The 21,643-nt window shown below is 44.1% G+C and overlaps 1 long non-coding RNA gene across 1 annotated transcript in view; it reads left to right on the top strand.

Moving 5' to 3' along the window:
- The first annotated feature begins 1,596 nt into the window (after positions 1 to 1,596).
- The window catches only part of LOC134336849 (uncharacterized), an 84,409-nt gene continuing 64,362 nt past the window's right edge, over positions 1,597 to 21,643 (top strand). Inside the window, exon 1 of the long non-coding RNA XR_010015895.1 lies at positions 1,597 to 1,696. This is a non-coding gene — a long non-coding RNA (uncharacterized LOC134336849). The remainder of the gene's footprint in view (positions 1,697 to 21,643) is intronic.

Below are 21,643 nucleotides of genomic sequence, written 5' to 3'. Positions count from 1 at the left end.
TATATGTTCAATATAGCAGATATGCATATAAAATGGCTCCAGACATTCAACTGCCACTTTTCCAGCTTTACACAATTGGAAGTTGACTTTATCCAGAGGAAAATTTTGATCATTTTCCCTCTCTTTCTCCATTGCTGATCAGACTGTTGACTGGGCATCTCCTGGAGGCAGTGGATTTGTGTTCCCACTGTGATCTCCAAGTTGATTTTACAAGGAGATGTTCCCTGTCCTGCATCCCAGTAATGGGGCGTGCAGTTTCCTTGACCTGGCAACCACTCCGTGAGATTCACAGGGTGATGAAACTGTCAGCTTGAAGCCATTGGAGTTATTTATTAGACCAGTTTGAAAGATTCAGTTACAAATCTCAAGCCTCAGTGTACCCTGATAGTGATTATGACCAGACTTCAACCTCGGTTTAGTTAACAGTTAGTTTGCAATGTTCTGGACCTATGCTTCTTCTCGGTAATTATTCCTCTTCCCCTGTCAAACCTCCAGAGAAACAGTATTACCTCATTAGTTTAATGTGATCTATTTACTTCCAAATAATATAACACATCTTAAGCCTACCATTTTGTGATTTACAGCATTAGATCCATCTTATTAATTCTAAACGATCAATTTTTCATCATACTAGTTAGGATTCTGCAATAACGCTAATACTAAACAATTTTCTTTTAATTCTTACTCATCTTTTTGTGACTTGGATGCATCCAACAAACCTGGATTTATTGACCATCATTAACAGCTCCTGAGATGACGAGCCCACCCTTTCTGCACATGCTACAGTCCCTCTGGTGAAGGTGCTCCCACAACATGCTTGACTCTGAGTTCCAGGATTTAGACCTGGTCAGAATGGAGTATCGTTGATGTATTTTCACGTTGGGGTGTTGTGTGGCTGCTGGCGATTCTGCAGGATGTGGACTTTCTCTGCCCTTGCCCTTCTTTGTAACAGACGTTGCGGGTTTGGGAGGAGCGGCTGGGGTAGATTGGGTGAAGAACCGCAGCACGTTTTGCAGACTGTACACGCCGCACCCACTGTGGCCCTGTGGTGGAGGAAATGAGAACTTGGTGGTCGATGGGGAGTCGGTCAAGGGACTGCTTTTCCCTGGCTGCTGGCAAGCTTCCTGGGTGTACTTGTCCAGGCATGTGGAGAGAGTCCTGTCGCTTGTGTCCTGTGAGTAATGGAAAGGCTTTGAGGTGTCAGGAGGTGGGACGCTGTCACGAGATCCTCAGTCACTGGCCAACTTTAGACAGTTAATTGATACACAGGTGCTGGTTTCTCAAGCCAGATCCTTGTACTTATTTTATCATCTGACTGTCAAAACTCATTCCAACCACCTTCCCACTGTCTCCCAGGTTCCTGCCTGGGACACTGTACACACATGGTACAATGCCCTGGTTCATATTTTTTTATTGATATGCTGTTCTGTATTTCATTTGTGCTGTCTGGTGCAAGCTGCTTGTTTGGGTTACTGTTGAAGGTAAGAGACAGGAGAATTGTGTGCCATCCAATTAGGATGGCTGGATTAAGGGGAGGTTTCTCTGGTGAGGGACACTAAGGTTGGGCTTGGGGGCTTTTGTTAAGGAGGAGAAGAGAGAAGATGCCAGAGAGAAGAGGTCGTAGGATTCGACCTAGAGTGGGGCCGTGATTCAATGATCTCGGGGAGATCGAAGGAGGATTGACGAAGGGGAAACTGTGAGCTCCAACTTGTGCATGTTAGACTGTTGCATTAAAATGGGTCCTTTTCTTGTTTTGTTCTTTCTTTACTAACCCTTTAGTCAAATTAAGAATTATAAAGCTAAACCTTTTAATTTATGCAGTGTGCTATCTGTTATTTCATGGCACTTGTTTGTAACAGGATAACGAGTCATATAGCATCCACACAAAGAGGAGGTTTGGGGGGGGGCTCACACCTCGGTCTCACACATTTGGTGTGGCTGGAGATTGTCTTCCCTAGACTCACGCAGCCGATGGAAACAGTTTCATTGTGGGGTATCGTCCGGGATTGATTCTGTTGGATGCTGTGTGATTGCCCTGAACATTGATCCAGTGGGTTGTGTGTTTAAGTCTGTGCTAAACTATTGTCTGGTAAAGCGATGACAATACGTGGTTATGGATGATGCAGGGGTAGACCTTAGTATCCCCGGTGAATTGTTCATTCGAACTTTAAGTACTGTTAAAGCTGCAGGAACGGTTATGATTGTGGAGCAGAGGTTTGATAAAAAGGCGGGCAAAGACTTTGTTTTGGTCCAGACTAGTGTTGACGTAACAGCATTGGAACTGCCTGATACTATTGGGGCCCCGGGAGAGGAGAATGTAGGGGAGTAGGCCGAATCACACAAGTCGAGTTTCATGTAGCTGGGGGCGGAGTCTTCAAAGACAGGGTGCTCTCGTTTCTGCTGAGCGAGGGGAAGGAGTGGTCTGATTTGGAATATCTAATGACTCCCCCAGCGCAGAGTGGGACTTCTGAGTTGGAATCAGCCCTTACCTCCCTGGCAAATAAATGGCTCAGTGCCAAGCAGAGGGTCCTAGCTATCAAGAGCTGAGAATGCTCTCTGGTGCGAAGCCCTCTCCTGAGGGGGATGAGGAGTTTGAGACTTGGGCTGAGCAGACCTCTTGGTTGTTAGATGAGTTGCAGTGCTCTGTTGATGTAAAATGACAGCGAATGGTTGAAAGTTTGAGAAGGCGGGCTGCTGACATAGTGAGAACGCCCTTGCCACTTCTGCGGCCTACGTGCAAGCACTGGAAAAGGTGTTTGGAGTGATGGGAAGTCCAATGGAGCTCATGACAGGGTTTCAGAACATTTCAAACCCCTCAGTGAGTGAGCCCCCAGACTCCTAAGCAGAGAGAGATGTCAGGAAACTTAGAATAGACCTAGTGAGGGAATGGCCTGGCATCTCGGGGGGAACGTGTTCCTAGCAATATATCGAGGAACACCCTAAAGCAAATAACCCCTATTCCTGAAGGCTTAGTGGGGCCAAGCTCCAACGTATTGCTACATATCGAGGTTAGTTATTGCTAGACCAATACTTGACACAGGGTCGCAGGTCTCTTTGCTGTCCCATTTGTTTTACAACCAGTATTTTATGCATTTCCCATTGACGGCATTCAGTGCACTAGAGATCTGGGGTCTTAGTGCAAGTGATTATTTGTATCACACATAAAAGTTGCTGGTGAACGCAGCAGGCCAGGCAGCATCTCTAGGAAGAGGTACAGTCGACGTTTCGGGCCGAGACCCCTCGTCAGGACTAACTGAAAGAAGAGCTAGTAAGAGATTTGAAAGTGGGAGGGGGAGGGGGAGATCCAAAATGATAGGAGAAGACAGGAAGGGGAGGGATGGAGCCAAAAGCTGGACAAGTGATTGGCAAAAGGGATATGAGAGGATCATGGGACAGGAGGCCCAGGGAGAAAGAAAGGGGGAGGGGTGAAGCCCAGAGGATGGGCAAGGGGTATAGTGAGAGGGACAGAGGGAGAAAAAGAGAGAAAAAGAATATACATATAATAAATAAATAAATAAATAACGGATGGGGTACGAGGGGAGGAGGGGCATTAATGGATGGGGTACGAGGGGGAAGAGGGGAATATATTTATATTCTTTTTCTTGCTTTCTTTCTCCCTAGCCCTCCCATCCCATGATCCTCTCATATACCTTTTGCCAATCACCTGTCCAGCTCTTGGCTCCATACCTCCCCCTCCTGTCTTCTCCTATCATTTTGTATCTCCTCCTCCCCCTCCCCCTCCAACTTTCAAATCTCTTACTATCTCTTCTTTCAGTTAGTCCTGACGAAGGGTCTCGGCCCAAAGAGTCGACTGTACCTCTTCCTAGAGATGCTGCCTGACCTGCTGCGTTCACCAGCAACTTTTATGTGTTTTGCTTGAAATGCCAGCGTCTGCAAATTTCCTCGTGATTACCTGTATGACGGTTATTCGTCAGTGAAGCTGGAGTTTTCGGAGGCAGATGTGGGTGGGAGTGGGTGAGGTTTTTGATACATCAAGCTGGTTTGTCCGGACTCTGTTGAGAAGGGCAGATTTTCAATTCTTGTGGGGACTAATACTACTATTGTGACAAGGCCAACAGGAGCCTGCAAGGAGAGAGCTGTAGAGAGCTTTCTGAAAACATTGACTGATCACGCAGTGTTTCGAGCTACTTTTGAGGAAGTGTGTGGCCCCTTTGGGCTGGATAATGATCTTAGGCGAGGGACTGTGTGGTTCACCCAGTCAAAGCCAATCGCGTTACGGCCTGGGGAAGTAGCGAGAATGATGGGAAACCCCAAATTTCCCAGAATGCCTGTGGCCAAGGCCCTCCTGGTGGATGCTCTGGAAGACCACGAGGAGGAGTCAGGCTTACCTGCTGGGGTACTGGTGAGGCCCAAACTGCAGAAGCCCTTGGTTGTACAGGTGAACAGGAGGGCAGCGATTGTCAGGAACACTTCGAAGAGGGAGGTCTCCTTCAGGCAGGAGATGCCTCTGGTGTGTCTCTTCCCGGTAATGTCTAGTGTCTAGTGTCCCTGTGAGACATGCCAGGGAGAAACTCTCTTCGAGAAAGGGGAAGTTCACTGTTGAGTCATTCAATCTTGGGGACTCTCTGGAGGTTGATAGAGAAGATGTTGAAACTGGAAGGTGTCTTTTCCACTGACGAGTTTGATGTGGGTTGTTCCAAGAACACTCGCCACACTATCCAGGTGACTGAGGATACCCCGTTCAGAGAGATGTCACGGCGACTGACCCCTGCACAGGTGGAAGACATTTGGCAGCATTTGTGTAAGTTGAAGGAAGCTGGGATCATCAATGAGTCCAGAAGCCCCTATGCATCCCCAATAGTAGTAGCCAGGAAGAAGAATGGGAAGGTATGGATGCCTGTGGACTATAGGACTGTGAACAGGTATACGATCTTCGACCAGTATACAGTCCCGAGGATCAAAGTTGCGCTGGCCTGTCTGAGTGGTGTGAAGTGGTTCAGTGTGCTGGACTTGAGGAGTGGATATTACCAGATGCCCGTGAGTGAGGCAGACAAAGAGGAGATGGCATTTATATGTCCACTGGGACTCTTCCAGTTTGAAAGGATGTCCCAGGGCATATCGGGAGCTCCTGCGACCTTCCAGCGTGTCAACGGTGGGGGATATGAACCTGCTTGAGGTGTTGGTGTATCTGAATGACCTCATAGCATTTGGGTCCACCTTGGAGGAACATGAAGCGAGGCTACTGAAGGTGCTGGGCTGCCTGAAAGCTGAAGGGTTAAAAATTCTCCTGACAAGTGCCAGTTCTGCAAGACCTCTGTCAGCTATATTGGGCACATCGTCTCACGGTATGGAATAGCTACAGATCCAGTTAAAATGGAAGCAGTGACCACATGACCAGGGCCCCAGACTGTGAGTGCTTTGTGCTTGTTCCTTGGGTTCTGTGGGTACTACTGGAGGTTTGTGAAGGGCTACGTGAAAGTGAGTCACCCTTTAGATCAGCTTCTGTGTGGTTGCCCTCCCTTGGGGAAGAAAGGGAGGAGAATAGAAGGGGAGGAGAACAAAGATTATCTTAGCCCTTCAGGGCCTTTTGGAGTGAGGTGGGATGCAAAATGTGAAAAGGCCTTTCAGTCACTGAAGGAGATGCTGACCCAGGTGCCTGTGCTGGATTTTGCAGACCTCAGTTGCCGTATGTACTGCATACGGATGCCAGCAGAGAGGGCACATGAGGTGTCCTGTATCAAGATCAGGGCACTGGGTTGAGAACTGTTGCGTTTGTCAGCCGGAGTCTGTCACCCTCTGAGAAAAACTATCCACACACAAGTTGAAGTTTCTGGCATCGAAATGGGTTGTGGTGGATAAGCTGAGTGACTACCTCCATGGTGCCAAGTTTGAGGTGAGGACGGACAACAATCCTCTAACTTATATCCTGATCTCGGGGAAATTGGAGGCCTGAAGTTGTGGCCTGGAAGTAGGAACATTGATGCTGATGCTTTGTCCTGACGCACGCATGGAGGGTTGGACAGGGATGAAGAGTGGGAGAGTGTTTCTGCCCCGAGGGTGAAAGCCAAGTGCTAGTTTTCCATCATGGTGAAGGCAGAGGGAAGGCAAGGGCAGGATTGAGCGGTAGATCAATTGAGAGCTTCAGATGACGCCATTCCACATGCTTACTGTAACTTGACCACTCTGAAAGCAAACCAGTGTCATGGTCTGGTCCGTGAAGTCCGCATTCCAGTTCACGGTCCGGTCCATTGATCCTTATTCCAGGTTTCCTGGTTTTCCTTTGTTCTGTTGGGGTGCCTCAATTGAAGCACCTGATTCTCATTTTGGGATGGCTTCATAAATAGCTCTTGGGTTCAGCTTCATTTGCTGGACTGTTCCCTTCCCTTCCCCTATGTCCTCGCCTGTAACACCATCAGGTTCAACCACCAGAGCAAGACCGGGGCCTTGCTGTGTCAAGATAAGGAACAGTCTGTCGTTGTTTGGAATTGACTCTTTGTGTCCTTGCCTTCGCTAGGTAGGTCCAGCCATTTGCTGCTACATTGAGTTGGGAGCTGTCTCTGTGTCCTCACCTTTGTGAGGTAGGTCCGGCTGTTTGCCGCTACCCTGAGTGGAGATCTGTCTCTTTGTGTCCAGTGTACTGTGTGTAGAATGAGCCCTGGCCCTTGGCCCTGTTCCCAAGGAGGGGTTCCTGGGTCTGTGTGCTGTGTATGAGTCCCAGCCCTATGTCCTGCTCCCAGGAGGGGTTCCGGCTCTGTGTTCTAAGTTCCTGTGCTCAAGTCCAAGGCTCCGAGGTTCCTGAGTTCCAAGTCCAAGGCTCCGAGGTTCCTGTCTCCCAAGACCAAATCAAGGCTTCGTGTTCTCGTCCTGTCCATGTGTCTCACCCAGCCCAGGAGTACTTCGCCCAGCCCTGTGCTGGATTTCCCTTGTCCGGTGCTGGATTTCCTTTGTCCTGTCCAGGAGTCTCACGTTACCCCTGTAGCCTAGCCACGTCCAGTCCTGTAGCCATGTCTCGTCCTTGCCTAGATCTGGGATCCAAGCCTGAGTCAAGACCCAGTTTCCAAGTCCCTGTCCAGTCTCTGGCTTGGAGTTCTAGTCCAGGCTCCTTGTTCTTAGTTCCTTGTCCGGGTTCCGTGTTTCCTGTCCATGTCCTAGCCCAGGCCCTGCAACCTAGTCTCATCCAGGGCGTGTCAATGTCCAGCGTCCTTCCTTCCCCACTTCCCTTGCTTTCTTGACACACCGAGTCCTGTTCCTTGTACTTCAGTGTCTGTGTCTTGCATTTGGGTCCGCCTTCGGTGCCCCTTTGCTGGAATTGAGTCCTCGGGAAGTGCTCAGTGAGATGACCCAGGCGTCAGTACCATTTGGTCAGCGGTTGAAAAGGGAGACATAGCCCAAGCAGAGAGGATGAAACACGATGCAGTGTCTCAATTACTGAGAGCGTGGCCCAGATTGAAGTTGTGGAACCAGATCTATGATGGGTCACATCACCTCTGGACTGACCTTGGCGTTCTCAGCAGGTTCTGCCTGAGAAATATCGAAGGATTGTGTTGAAGTCACTTCATGATGATTCTAGCCATTTGGGGGTTGAAGAGACCTCTGGATTGCTCAGAGACCGGTTCTACTGGCCCCGATGAAGCCGGAGATCAAAAAGTACTGCAGGTTGTGCATTCGATGCATTCAGAGGAAGACACTGCCTACGCAGGCAGCTCCCTTGTCCCACTTGCAGAGTGCAGGGCCCCTTGACCTGGTGTGAATGGATTTCCTGTCAATAGAACCCGATGCCAGCAATGTGGCGAATGTCTTGGTCGTTACGGACCACTACACCAGATATACGCAAGTTTTCCCCACCAAGGACCAGAGAGTGTCCATGGTGTCCATGAGAGAAGTATTTCATTTATTATGGCCTCCCCAGGCAGATAAATAGTGATCAGGGATGGGATTTCGAGAGTAGGCTCATACATGAGTTACTGAGCGTGCTTGGAGTCGAGAAGTCGAGGATTAAGCCTTGTCATCCGTAGGGTGAACCTCAGCCCGAGAGGTTTGATCAGACCTTGCTAGACGTGCTTGGAACCCTGGAAATCAGCAAGAAGAACAAGTGGAAGTCGACATACTGGACATCTGGTCCATTGCTACAACTGTACATGAAACGAATCTCCAAGTGGGACGCTGACTACGAGATACTCAGTCACTGGCCAACTCTTGAGGCTACTTTATAAGGTTAATTGATACACAAGAGGTTGGTTTCTCAAACCAAATCCTTGTATTTATTTTATCCTCTGACTGCCAAAGCTCACTCCAACCATCTTCCCACTGTCTCCCAGGTTCCTGGCTGGGGCACTGCACATATGTGGCTACTGCAGAGACAGTTAAATGCATCAAGTTCCTGGGAGCTCACCTCATGGATGGCCTCACCTGGTCCCTCAATATCACCTCCATGAATACGAAAGCACAGCAGTGCCTCCACTTCTTGAGGCGATTGAGGCAAATGATACTCTTCCCACCCACCATCTTAACTGAATTTTACAGAAGCACCTCCGAGAGCGTCCTGACAAGCTGTATCTCCACCTGGTATGGAAGGAGCCGAGCGTCGGACCAGAAGTCCCTACTAAGGACCGTGAGAATGGCCGAGAGGATCATAGGGGTCTCCCTACCATCCATCAGGGACACTTATCAGACGTGGTGCACACGAAGGGCCCTTAGAATTATTAAGGATCCCACCCATCCATCCAGCATCCTCTTTGACTTTCTGCCATTAGGCAGGAGACTCCAATGCACAAAGACAAGAATGGTCAGGATGGGAAACTGTTTTTTCCCTCCAGCCATTAGGCTTCTGAACTCCCTGCTGCATCGTATCCTAGGTATTACTGGATAATTTGTATTGTACCCTACAATATTTAATTCATACACTTTACTTTGTTTATCTGTGTGTAATTAATTTGCAGATTTAATTCTTACTCTCCTAAGCTATTGTGTGTACGTTATATGTGTGCTATCTGTACCACTGTGATTCACACCCCAGTCCGGAGAAACGTCATCTTGTTTGACAGCATACATGTATATAGTTAAATGACAATAAACTTGACTTGACTTGACTTTAGTGTTTCTGATAGAATTGTACTTTTACTAAGACCTAGATGTACAGAGTAGGTGATGTTCTTCCATTTAGCTGGATGACGTACAGACAGGATTTCAGTACCCAGTGCGTACTCTCTGAGTGGAAAATAATCTGCTCCACTGAGTTAGCTTCAAAATCAGATCTGCACTACAGGTGACTCCCTTAACTTGTCCCTGTGTTTAAACTTGTAGCTCTCTGCACTCAAGCACAGGGGATTTTCTGTTTAAAGAATATAAAGGGAGCTTGTGCAGAACAGCTGGTTGTGAATTTCACACTTAGAAAGGAACCTGTGCACACGCAAAGATGATGGGAGCCATGGAGCCTTACAGGACAGAAACAAACCATACAGCTCAGTTTGTCTGTGCTAACGAAGTTATCTAACTGAGATAGAAAATGAGGGATAGAAAAGACATGCAAAAAGGGGCAATGTTATGATGTTCATGGGGGGTTTTTAATATACAGGTAGATTGGGAAAATCGGGTTGGTGCTGAGTCCCAGGTGGAGGAATTTGTAGAATGCTCCGAGATGGCTTTTTAGAGCAGCTTGTGGTCGAGCCCACTAGAGAAAAGGCAATTCTGCATTAGGTATTGTGTAAAGAACCAGATTTGATTAAGGAGCTTAAGGTAAAGGAACCTCTGGAATTGAAATCCCCCTGCTGTTTGAGAGGAGAAGCTAAAATCAGAAGCATCGGCATTCCGGTTGAGTAAAGGTACATATGAATGAGAGAGGAGCTGGCCAAAGACAGCTTGCTTGAAAGGAGGCGCTAGCAGGGATGACTGCAGAGCAGAAATGGATGGAATTTCTGAAAGGATTTTGGAAGACACATGATCGGTTCATCTCAAAGACGAAGTAGCATTCTAAACAGAGGATGATACAAGCTTGGCTGACATAGGAAGTTAAATGCAGCATAAAAACAAAAGAGAGGGCATACAATATGGTAAAAATTAGTGGGAAACTAGAGGATTGAAAAGCTTTAAAAAAACATCAGAATGGATCTAAAAAGAGCAATAAGGAGAGAAAATATGGAATACTAAAATAAGCTGGCCAATAATATAAAAGAGGAAATCATAAGATTTTTTCCAGATATATTAAAAGTAAAAGAGGGGCAAGAGTGAACATCAGACCACTGGAAAATGACACTGGAGAAATAGTAATAGGGACAAAGAAAGTCATAAAATTACCAGTTGTTACTTGCAGAAGAAGGGCAATGAACGGATACTGGCTCGGACCAGAGCCGATAAGGAGGTGTTATAGGTCAGTCAGATGACCCAGAGCTAATGTTGCGTAAATGCAACATTTAAACTGGTAAGAAATGAATATAAATGCAGAGGATTTGAATGCAAAGCAGTGACAACTGCGGAGAATAACCATTGCAGATAAGAGTGTGAGTGACCCTATGTGGAACACATGGAGAGTGGATCGGAACTAAGAGAAACTCGAGGCCAGCGTGAACTCCTTTGCCCACGTGAGTCAGGAAACCTAGCAGACGTGCACGCAGTTTCTCAGTGTATGAATTCATGTTCTTGTTAGTTTAGACTATAAAGCTACTTGTCAGTGAATATAGATTCTCTCAGTTTGTCTGATCATTATTACAAAGGAGAAATCCTTGTAAAAAATCTTTCTGCAAGCAGTGTGTTGCTTAAGTCGGTTATCTTGAATATGCCTGTTGTACACAGATTCAAAGCTGTATTGATCCCAGCAACATTGGCAGGGCATTTCCATTTAGTATGATCTGGGCACAGCAGTTAAACAGAGAATGTTGGTATGGTGACTTTTAGAGTACTGCTCTAAATCTTTCTGCTCTCACTTTAAACCCATGCTCTCTAGCTTTGGGCTCCCCCACTCTGGGGTAAAAGCTTTGGGTTTCCACCTTTATCTGTGCCCCTCATGGTTTAGTAAACCTTGATAAGGTCACCCCTCTGACTTCTATGCTCCAGGAAAGAAAAATCCCCAGCCCATCTAATCTCTCTTTATAATTCAACCCTCAAGTCCAGATAACATCTCCATAGACACTTTTTGCACTCCAGTTTAATGATATTGTTATATAGCGGGGCAACCAGGACTGTACTCCCTAAATATCACCTTACCAACATCCTGTACAGTTGTAACATGAGATCCCAACTCTTGTACTCAGTAATCTGATAAACTTTCTCTGAGCCTCTCCACTCCACCATTGGCACCCAAGCCACAATTATGGGCTCCCTCTGGGTACTCTAGCAGCATAAATCCCCGTGGAGTGGCAGGCTGCTGCATTGTACACACTGGTTTCACATGCTGTCTGTGGTGCCTCTGTTTAACAAACTTTCTTACAGAGGACGTCGGAAATGAAGTCTGACACCCCAAGCTGTAATAGTGTTGTGCTAACCACTACGCTACTGTGACCCCACTTTCTGTTTGACTGTCAACCGAGGATCCGTTCTGCTCCTGCTCTTGGGGCTTCACATTGCTGTCACCTTGACCATGAGTCTGCTATTTGCCATTTTATTGTCAACTGATTGAAAATTCAAATATATCCTTTAGATTTCCCTTGAGTTTTATCAAAAGCTTTTTCTTCAAAACTCAATAAGTACGGCTTTGCCTTTGAAATCTGTGCTGACAGTTCTTTAATATATTTTCAGTTTCTCTCTGTTTTGTTATTACATTTTGAACGAGGATTTCATTATCAATCCAACCACTGACATTAATCTCACTGGTCCAAAGATCCCCATATGCACATTTTCTCTCTTTTTAAGTATGAGGATGATATTAGTTGTCTGCCAGACCTTTTTCACTGTTTCCCTCTTCTAATGAAATTATTATTGCATATTATTTATATATGCTCAGTGCTTCTGCTATCTCAAACCTAACCTTCTTGTGCGTGCAAATGCAATTGATCAAGACCAAGGTTGTTCTTAGCTTATCCATTATTTCACACATTTTCATTCTATAAGGGGATAGTTTCTGATTTCTCCATCTTGTTGATTTCCACAGTAAATGTTAAAATAAGGTTGCTATTTAATATTTCTGTCATAATTATCCATGAGCTTAATGCTTAGTTGCCCAGCCAGTAGCTTTTTTTTTTCTTTATTATTTATATATCTTGTCATGGAAACAGCAATGAAGAATCACTCTACGTCTGAGTGTGATGGTATTCTGGAGTCTCTACCTGGAGCTTGAATGGCTGACAGTAGTGAAAACTGAGCTAGTCATATGATGCAGGAAGCCCAGAACATCGCCAGAGATGGGGGACTTTCATTGCTGCCCTAAATGCCAACAGCATAACGAGCAGTAGGTAGATAGGATTTATATATCTACAGAATGCCCTAATGTATCTTTTTCTATTACTTAAATTTGCAGTTCCTCTTTGCTTTCCTTATTAACTTCCCAACCCCTTGAGTTCTCTTTTGTCAACTCTCTTAGCACATTTGATTTTTCTCTAAATTGTATGGGAACCTATCTGACTATTCATTTGTAATTCTTGACAGGATAGTATATTTTAGTCAAACAACTTCTGATCCCTTTGTTCACTTTTTAAACATGTAGTGTTTCCCAATTTCAATTTGCCTTCCCCAGTTTTACCTCTATTTCCTGACCATGTCTTTTTTTCCCACAATTGTTTTGGTTTTTACCACTCTATTTTAGAACTGTTTTTTGGATCACTGTTGCCAGAATGTTCCCCTATAGAACCAGTGATGTATCTTTGTTGATTGAGAGTCCAAAGAAGCTCAAAAAACTACATTTGTCTTTCCCCCTTTCCTTCTTTACTAGATAATTGAAAACTCACCACAATTCCATATTTTTACGCACACTTTCACTTTTTCTTCATCCTCATTCCTTTCATCATGGTTGTGTGTAAGATGACATATTCACTCAACACTTCAGCTGAGTCCATTCTAGTTCACATTTTCTATTGTCATTATGTTATTTCTTCTTGGGACACATCACAATTGCCTGCTAGTGCATATTTTGCACAGGCTACCTAGAGTAATTAGTTGTAATGCATTGTTCATTTTACTTTAAGCAGCCATCACATGAAAATAAGATCTTGTTGCAGTTAGTCAGTTGCAGGCTCATATTGACCTCCAGAGTACTATCACTTGCGAAATTGTAAGCTTCCCTCCCACCCAAGAAAAACTGCCCTTTCCAGTGAAATTAAGAAAAAAAATCCAGGTCACTATTTTGAAGAAGAGCTGATCTTTCCTCAGTATCCTCAGTATCCTGGTCAATGCTTATTTTTCAATTGATAGCAAGTAGATTATCTGCTTATTAATATCTTGCTTTATGTGGAACTTGTGTTGGCGCATAGCCAAGTGGTTAAGGCGTCGGTCTAGTGATCTGAAGGTCGCTAGTTCGAGCCTCAGCTGAGGCAGCGTGTTGTGTCCTTGAGCAAGGCACTTAACCACACATTGCTCTGCGACAGCACTGGTGCCAAGCTGTATCGGCCCTAGTGCCCTTCCCTTGGACAACATCGGTGGCATGGAGAGGGGGGACTTGCAGCATGGGCAACTGCTGGTCATCCATACAACCTTGCCCAGGCCTGCGCCCTGGAAACCTTCCAAGGCGCAAATCCATGGTCTCACGAGACTAACAATGCCTATAAAAAAATATGTGGAACTTGTAGTGTGCAAAATGGCTGCCAGAGATCCCTGCTTTTCAACATGACACCATTTCAAAGGAGCTATAATGTGCCCCCAGGGTCCTGAGGTTGTGAAGTTTTTCCCTCTTTGAAAGAACACATCATTTCAAAGCCTGTTCCTAGTCTTTGTACCAAGTGCCTTCCCTTAAGGGTTGCTGAGGTAAATTACTTACTATTTTTTGTGTGACTTGATTTTCTCAGATACACTCAGTAAGGGAGAGTGAGAGTGAATATTTACTGTCATATTGTTTACAGTGAATTATAAATAGAACGGAATCACTGGCACAAACAAGTAATCCTGGCTATTGTTTTATTTGAAAATGTCAATATTGATTAGCTTAATTTAATAAGGTAGAGCACCCACAGTCCCATGGATTGAAGAGCATGGTAACTGGTGTGTGCAAACAATTCCAATCAAAGCTCAAGCAGAACGTGCCTGGGAAGTTATAGCCTACTGGATTGTTTTTTTTTAAATCACTAATTTCTTGTCTTCTTTCATCCAACTTTGTATCTTCATTGCTATCCATTCCTCTCACTTTTTTTTTAAACATGTGAACTAAAACCTTGTTTCAGTCCACACTTTTCCTGTTCTCAATTCCACCCTCATTACTCCGGAAAAGTGGACAGCGGCATTGGACTAGTACAGGTATTCACCAATTTACACACCGATTCCCACAGCCTATAATACCGTAATAATCCATAACTGAGGGAAGGATTGGGAGGGAGAATGCAGAATATTGTGATGAATCACATCCTCTTTCAATAGAATAGTGATATCTTTTATGTTTCTCAAATGAGGCAAATGGAGACTTGATTAATGTAACAGGCTTATGTTTGTTTCTTTAATATTTCAACTAGGTGCTTGCAGCAGACAGGTGATTAAACTGTTAACAGTTAACAGCAAGATAATGACCTCCAACTGTTGGCATCCTCATACATAATAGCCTGGTTGTTTCGAGAATAAATTACATTTTTAGTCTGCGAGCATACTACACTCAGCATTTGAAACACGCAGCTTCAAGCATCAAATAAGATTGTTTCTTTGCCTCTGTTTCCACAGAACATCCCTGACTTCCATCTTATATTTACGTTAAGAGAGTGGTTCCCATTTTAACTAATTGCTATTCTAACTAATACCAAAGCAAAGCCAAATGTGGAACTCATGTCCCGTTCTGTTTTATATACTTGTTCTCACTATTGAAAAGTCACTTGTTGTTCATTTGAGGTCTCTGTTTACTGGGAAGATATTCGAAGAGTTATCTGTAATGGTCGTCCTTAATCTTGTGAGCTAAAATTATGTTGGCTGTTGATAAACATGGCATAGCAACAAGTTCAAGGGAGATAAATTAACAAACTGAAGAAAAAACTTAAGTTCTCTTGAAGTGCTGTGTATTGAATTTGACATTAAATCCAGAAACTTTGTTCTCAAATGCCCCACAAATACACTGTGACTAAAAAAAAAACTATAGATATCTTCAGGGAATGTTGGCCAGCATTTATTTCTTAGCCAACATTCCCTAACCAATATTCCAAAACCTTGGATTTTTTGTTCATTCTCACTGTTTCACATTGCTGCTGGTACTGATAATAGCACAAACTGGCTGCTGTATATGTGGTTCAGTGGATGTAAAATGCTTTGGAATATTCTGTAGTTGTGATGGGTTTTATTAAAGGACATTTTTACTTCAAATTCCCACATGCTTGAATTGCTCACTTAGGGAACAGGTCTGTAAAATGGGAAATTTAGCCATTCTGTGTGCAAACCCTTGGGAGCTCCTGGGCGGTGACTCTGTGTATGACCACGATAGTGAAATAATGATTAGATCACATTACTGTCTTAAACTTCTTCCAGTTTGATTGAGCCCATTGGTCTTATTATTCCTTCCTGAAGGGTAAACCAATGACGGTTTCTGTTCTGTAATCTTAAGATTTGAAATGTTATCTACACGTCCAATTAAAACCAACTTTACCCCTCCAACCTGCTGTCGTTTTAACTTCCAGTAAGTACCAAGAGACTTCCTGTTCTCCTGTAATTAGCAAAGTAATGAACAAACTGGCAAGAAAAATGGAAAAAGCTTTGACTCCTGTTTTACTACTAATTGGAGAATTCATCTTACCCTGAAACTTGATCTGAAGGTTGGCAAATACAAGTTAATTCCTTGTTTACCGAAAACCACGAGCCTGTAGTGCAGTTGAGTTTAGGAGGGCAATGAAAATGCAGAATTAAGCTAACTCCCGAAAAAAGGCTTTAGACTGCAAAAGGATAAATATAGTCTGGCCAGTTGGGTAAAAACCAAAAAAAAAATTGAATGTTTCCAGAATTCTCTGTTATTATGGCAAATGGAATTTACTCTGGTGAAGGATGAGGGGTGGAACCAGGTAAGAGAATACACAGAAAGTGGGAAGATATTGACCTTTCCTGCTACTTTTTAATATCTTTGGGTTCTATGTCCACAGATTCTTAAAGTAACAGAACAAGCCAATAAGATGGTTGAAAGGGCATTCAGGAAGCTTTTCCTCACTAGGTGAAGCATGCAATAATGAAAAGGAGGTTAGGATGCAGGTACTGTATATGGCACATTTAGGCCACAGCTATGTTACAGGAAAGATGTGGTTGCACTGAAGAGGGTGCAGAAGAGATTTAAGAGAATGTTGCCAGGACTGAACATTGCTGACGTGAGGAGTTATCTATTATTATTTTAAATATAAAGTTTATTCATAAAAATACAGTATATGAGAGAAATGCATGGCTCTTTTTGCATTCATAATGCTGTTCAGTTTGCACAATCACAAAGTCATTGGTTCTATATATTTGTAGTGTTCACACACTCTAAGTACAGGGTAGTATCGTGGCCTCCTGAGAAGGTAAAAATTTCAGGTGCTTGAGAGGCATCAGTGGAGGTCTTAGTTCCTCAGTGTCTAGTGGGAGAATGATCATAGAATGCAGCCCATTTCTTCAAAGCCTTTGCACTGGTGGCGCCAATGTGCTGTGCGCCTCTCAGCACATCAACATATACTCCTGCAACCAGTCAACAGTGCAGTGTATCCAGTATTTCAGTAATGTTTGTTATATTGTAAATATATTGTTTGATGAAGCATTCTTCGTTTCCATAATTCATTATAGTTACATGTAAGAAGTATGTGAATGGCATACGTCATTATGCCACCAAGTCGGGCGTGAGCGCCTTACTTAAATAAAGTGCACATATTTCCCAGCTCCCGTGCTTTTCCTTTGACTCATTTCTCGAGTCATAAAACATAACAGTGATGACGAAGAAGTTTTGAAACAAACCTGAGATGACTACCTACCTGTTGAAGTTCACCACGTTATTCTTTGGAAGGAGAGAGAGATGTTAGAGTTTTAAAAAGGGGCGAAAAAAATTGACCAAATTGGTGGGCTGCGAATGGAGTCACAGGTTTATCTTTTCCCCTCATGATTTTATACACCACGATAAGTTCACCCCTCAGTCTCCTGTGCTGCAATACACCAGGGTGGTGGCAGAGGGAGATACATTAGGGACACTTAAGATTCTCTTAGATAAGCACATGGTTGAAACAAAAATGGAGAAATTGAGGGCTATGTGGGAAGGAAGGTTTAGACTGATCTTGGAATAGATTAACAGGTTGGCCCCACATTGTGGTATGAAGGGCCTGTACTGTTCTATTTTTCCCGTCTCTCTCACAGCTCTCTCACCCCTGCTATCTGGGGACTTGCACATCGGGGTTCTTTGGACACAAGTCTATACTTACTTTCTTAAGAAGGGAGAAAAGTGGATTGTAGTGGGGATTTTCCAGTGGACCTGCTGCCATTTCCTTTGCAGGCGACTGAAGTTGTGGGTCTGTCGGAGGAACCATGTTAAGAGGCTGCATTGCATTTCATGGATATTGCACCCTGTGACCAAGACTTGACACTTACTTTTTCTGAGCATTCTAAATTAACTCTTTAATCTCACTGGGGAGAGCGCAGAACAATTTAAGGAAATAAGTTCTGTGACAGTCGCCCAAGGCCATGTGAAGCATCCAGTCTGAGAGCTAGGTATTCAAAAGCGTACCACAGGCTGAGAGGAACAATGAACAGAGCTGTGCATCATGCTGATTTAAAAGCGTTTCTTTAATAACTCTTCCGACGTTGCATTTGATGGAGCTTTCACAGGGGTCTGGGCGATTCAAATAAATCAGATTCCATGAAGCCATTTAAAGTGAAAATCCTTCCCACATTCTCCCATTCGTTTGCTATATGCTTAAACTATGTGGGAAAGATAAAAGCTCATGTACGTGGCAAATTAAAATAAAACAATTTTCTCCATACCTTTCCTCTTAACAAGAGCTTTCAGTACAGGTTTTGTACAAGAAGCTTTCTAAGGAACTGAAGATTTGGCTTCAATCGAATTTGTGTGGCTAGCTCCCTTAAAGAAATATATCCTTGTACGTATCCACAATCAAGAGAACATTTGCAGATGATGGAAATCCAAGCAACACACACAAAGTGCTGGAGGAAATCAGCAGGGCAGGCAGCATCTATGGAAAAGAGTAAACAGTCAACGTTTCGGGCCGAGATCCTTCATCGGGACTGGAGAGGAAGGGGAGAAGTCAGAATAAGAAGGTGGGGGTGGGGAGGAAGAAGTAGAAGGTAGGAGGTGATAGGTGAAACCAGGAGAGGATGAGGGGTGAAGTAAAGAGCTAGGAAGTTGATTGGTGAAGGGGATAAAGGGCTAGAGAAGGGGGAATCTGATAGGAGAGGACAGAAGACCATGGAAGTAAGGCAAGGGAGTGGAGCACCAGAGAGAGGTGATGGGTAGGTAAGAAGAGGAGAGGGAAACAGGAATGGGGAATGGTAAAAGTTGGGGGCAATTACTGGAAGTTTGAGAAATCGATGTTCATACCATCTGATCGGAGGCTACCCAGACAGAATATAAAGTGTTTCTCCTCTAACCTGAGGGTGGTCTCATCCTGGCAGTAGAGGAGGCCATAGAGTGACATGTTAGAATGGGAATGGGACGTGGAATTGAAATGGGTGGCCACTGGAAAGCCCCCCTTTTTGTGGTGGACAGAGTGAAGGTGCTCAACAAACGGCTCCCAATCTACCTTGGGCCTCACTGATACACAGGAGGCCACACCGGGTGCACCGGACACAGGAGATGACTCCAACAGACTCACAGGTGAAGTGTTGTCTCACCTGGAAGGACTGTTTGGGACCATGAATGGTAGTGAGGGAGGAAGTGCAGGGGCAGATGTGACACTTGTTCTGCTTGCAAGGATAAGTACCAGGAGGGAGATCAGTGGGGAGGGATGAATGGACAAGGGGGTTGCGTAGGGAGCGATCCTTGTGGAAAGTGGGAGGGAGGGAAAGATGTGCTTGGTGGGATCCCGCTGGAGATGGCAGAAGTTATGGAGAATTATGTGCCAGATGTGGAGGCTTGTGGAGTGTTAGGTAAGGATAAGAAGAGCCCTATCCCTGGTATGTATCTAGTTCAGTACCCAAATTCAGGCAATACCATGAGCTTAAGAGTGATTAACAGTCAGAATCCAGTTTATAATCACTGGCATAGTTGTGAAATTTGTTGTTTTGTGGCATCAGTGCAGAACAACACATAAAAGATTGCTATAAATAAACAACAAATATTTAACGCAACAGAAGAATATCGAGGTAGTGTTCATGGTTTCATGGACCATTCAGAAACAGGATGGCAGCAGAGAAGGAGCTTTTCCTAATACACTGAGTAAGACTATCCAGGCTCCAGTATCTCCTCCCTGATGGTAGTAATGTGAGGAGGGGATGCCCTGGGTGGTGAACATCCTTAATATTGGATGAAGCCTTCCCGAGGCATTGCTTTTTAAAGATGTCCTCAATCGAGTAGTGGGGGGTCAATTGCAGCTAACTTGTACATAAAATCTCCCACAATAGCAATGAAGTAGCAACCCTATCATCTGTTCTGAGTGACATTGGTTGAAGAATAAGCTGGACACCAGGCAGATCCACTGTGCCTTTTTAAAAAATTAATACCATGCATCTTATCTACCTGAGAGAGACTTCAGGAGCTCGTTTAGCATCATGTCTTGCTTGAGGGGCGGGAAGGGCCTATTCTGCATTGTAGTTCAATAACTAAATAAAAATCTGTCTCTCAATGTTCCACAGAGAGTTCGGTCTTTTTTTTTGCTGAGGCTTAAGGTGTAAAGTGTTAACAAAATCAGAAATTTCACACTATTTCTATTACCTCCTACATCTATGCCTATACCTGTGCACTATTCCAGGGGATAGAAATGCAACAGTCTTCCCCTGGCCATACGTTTGGGAAATTTTGGTATCCCCAAGATTTGTGAGGTTTGAAATTGAAGATACGGGACCACTTTCAGAGGGACTGGGGTATTATTTCCTGATTCTCTTTCAATCGCGTCTCCCTGTCTCGGTTCTCTCTTCACCTCTGTTAAACTCCCAGATTCCATTCTAGTTCTTCCAAGAGATGGTCAGAAGCACACACAGGCATCTCATAAAGTTCCTGGTGATAAATTTACTGGTTGATAAATTAGGATGAAGGTGCAGCTAAATTCTGGCGTTCTGCTCCAGGCTGGAGAACTCTAATACTGTCAAGGCGGATTCCTGACAGACTGAATCTCATTCCAGCCTCAGCTCAAAAAGGGATAAGCATTAAGGGCAAAGTGAAAGTGACTCTCTGTGACTATGGCTTAACTGAGCATAGCGTTTTTTACATTTGGGGAAAATCTCCACCGGCTGATTTTAAACCTGGTGTCAAAGAAAGCTTGGATCTGTTGGCAGCTAGGTAGGGTAAACCTCTTATAATCTGTCTTCCAACTATCCTGATGGTTCAACAGCAAGATGTGTAAAGAACTGATCTGTGTTGAATGGGGAGGAACAGTGAAGGCTAACAGCTAGTAAATAGGAGTGTGGATTGTGCTAATGTGGTAACAGGGAACTACAGACAAAAGTGGAGATATGGAATGCATCAGGGACATCAGTCCGAACCGTGTTATAGTGTGCCCCCAATGTTGTAATGGAGAATTGGATTTGCAGTCATATCTGTGGATTATCATTTTATTCTGTAATCAGGGCCTAGTCTGCTACTTAAGTCTTCCTGTAGCCAACCTTGTCTTATCAAAATGTAATTTTACTGGCAATGTTGTCAACTGAGATTGGAAAAGCTACACCAAATGCATGCTCAGCTAGATCAGCTTTGGCAGCTCTCCTGGTGTGCATCAGTTTTTAACAAATCACCTGTTATTTCAAACGTCAATTCTATGCGATCTTTTGGTTTGCTACTGCAATCTGTATAAACAATAAGCAAGATGAGCTTGTCACTGTACCTCAGTACATGAGATAATAAAAAAACAATTCCAGTTTCAAAATCTGCTGCCTACGCCTGTTCCTGTGTTATTATAATATTGTGTAACATCTATATATTTGAGTAAAGAAGTACTAGAAAATGGGGTATAGGTGGCTTCATCCAATACCCCGCAGAAGCTGTCCATCCAGCACCACCAATGTCCCAGGTATACCTGATTATTGGAGATTTATTGCGTTTCTAAGCTTGTGGTATTACTGCAGGACTTCCTAGAGTTAAGAAACTCACCACAGGATCACAAAAATCTATTGCCATTGTGTGAACTCTACAAGTCAGAATAAAATGCTTTACACTTGCTTAGGTATTTTCAGCTCCAACAACTTTTAAGGCTTTTGGCACCATCTAGAGCCGGGGTCGGCAACCTTTTTGCCTCTGTGGGCCATATTGCGTATTAATGAGCGGACGGTGGGCCAGATAAATGCCATAAAAAACTTGAAATATGGGAATTATCTATTTAAGTACATCTAGTTATGTTTTGCCTCAAGTTAATGAATAACGCATGCTAGAAAATCATCTGTGCTTAACCAAGGATGCCAATTAGTAATCAAAGAACTCAGTTTAGTTGCAATTTATTTCAATCAAGGCATCTTTTGAATC

This window comes from Mobula hypostoma, chromosome 23 (genome assembly GCF_963921235.1).
Source record: "Mobula hypostoma chromosome 23, sMobHyp1.1, whole genome shotgun sequence".
Taxonomy (NCBI): domain Eukaryota; kingdom Metazoa; phylum Chordata; class Chondrichthyes; order Myliobatiformes; family Myliobatidae; genus Mobula; species Mobula hypostoma.
Note: the sequence above shows the minus strand (reverse complement) of the source record. Positions and strands in the feature narration are given on the sequence as shown.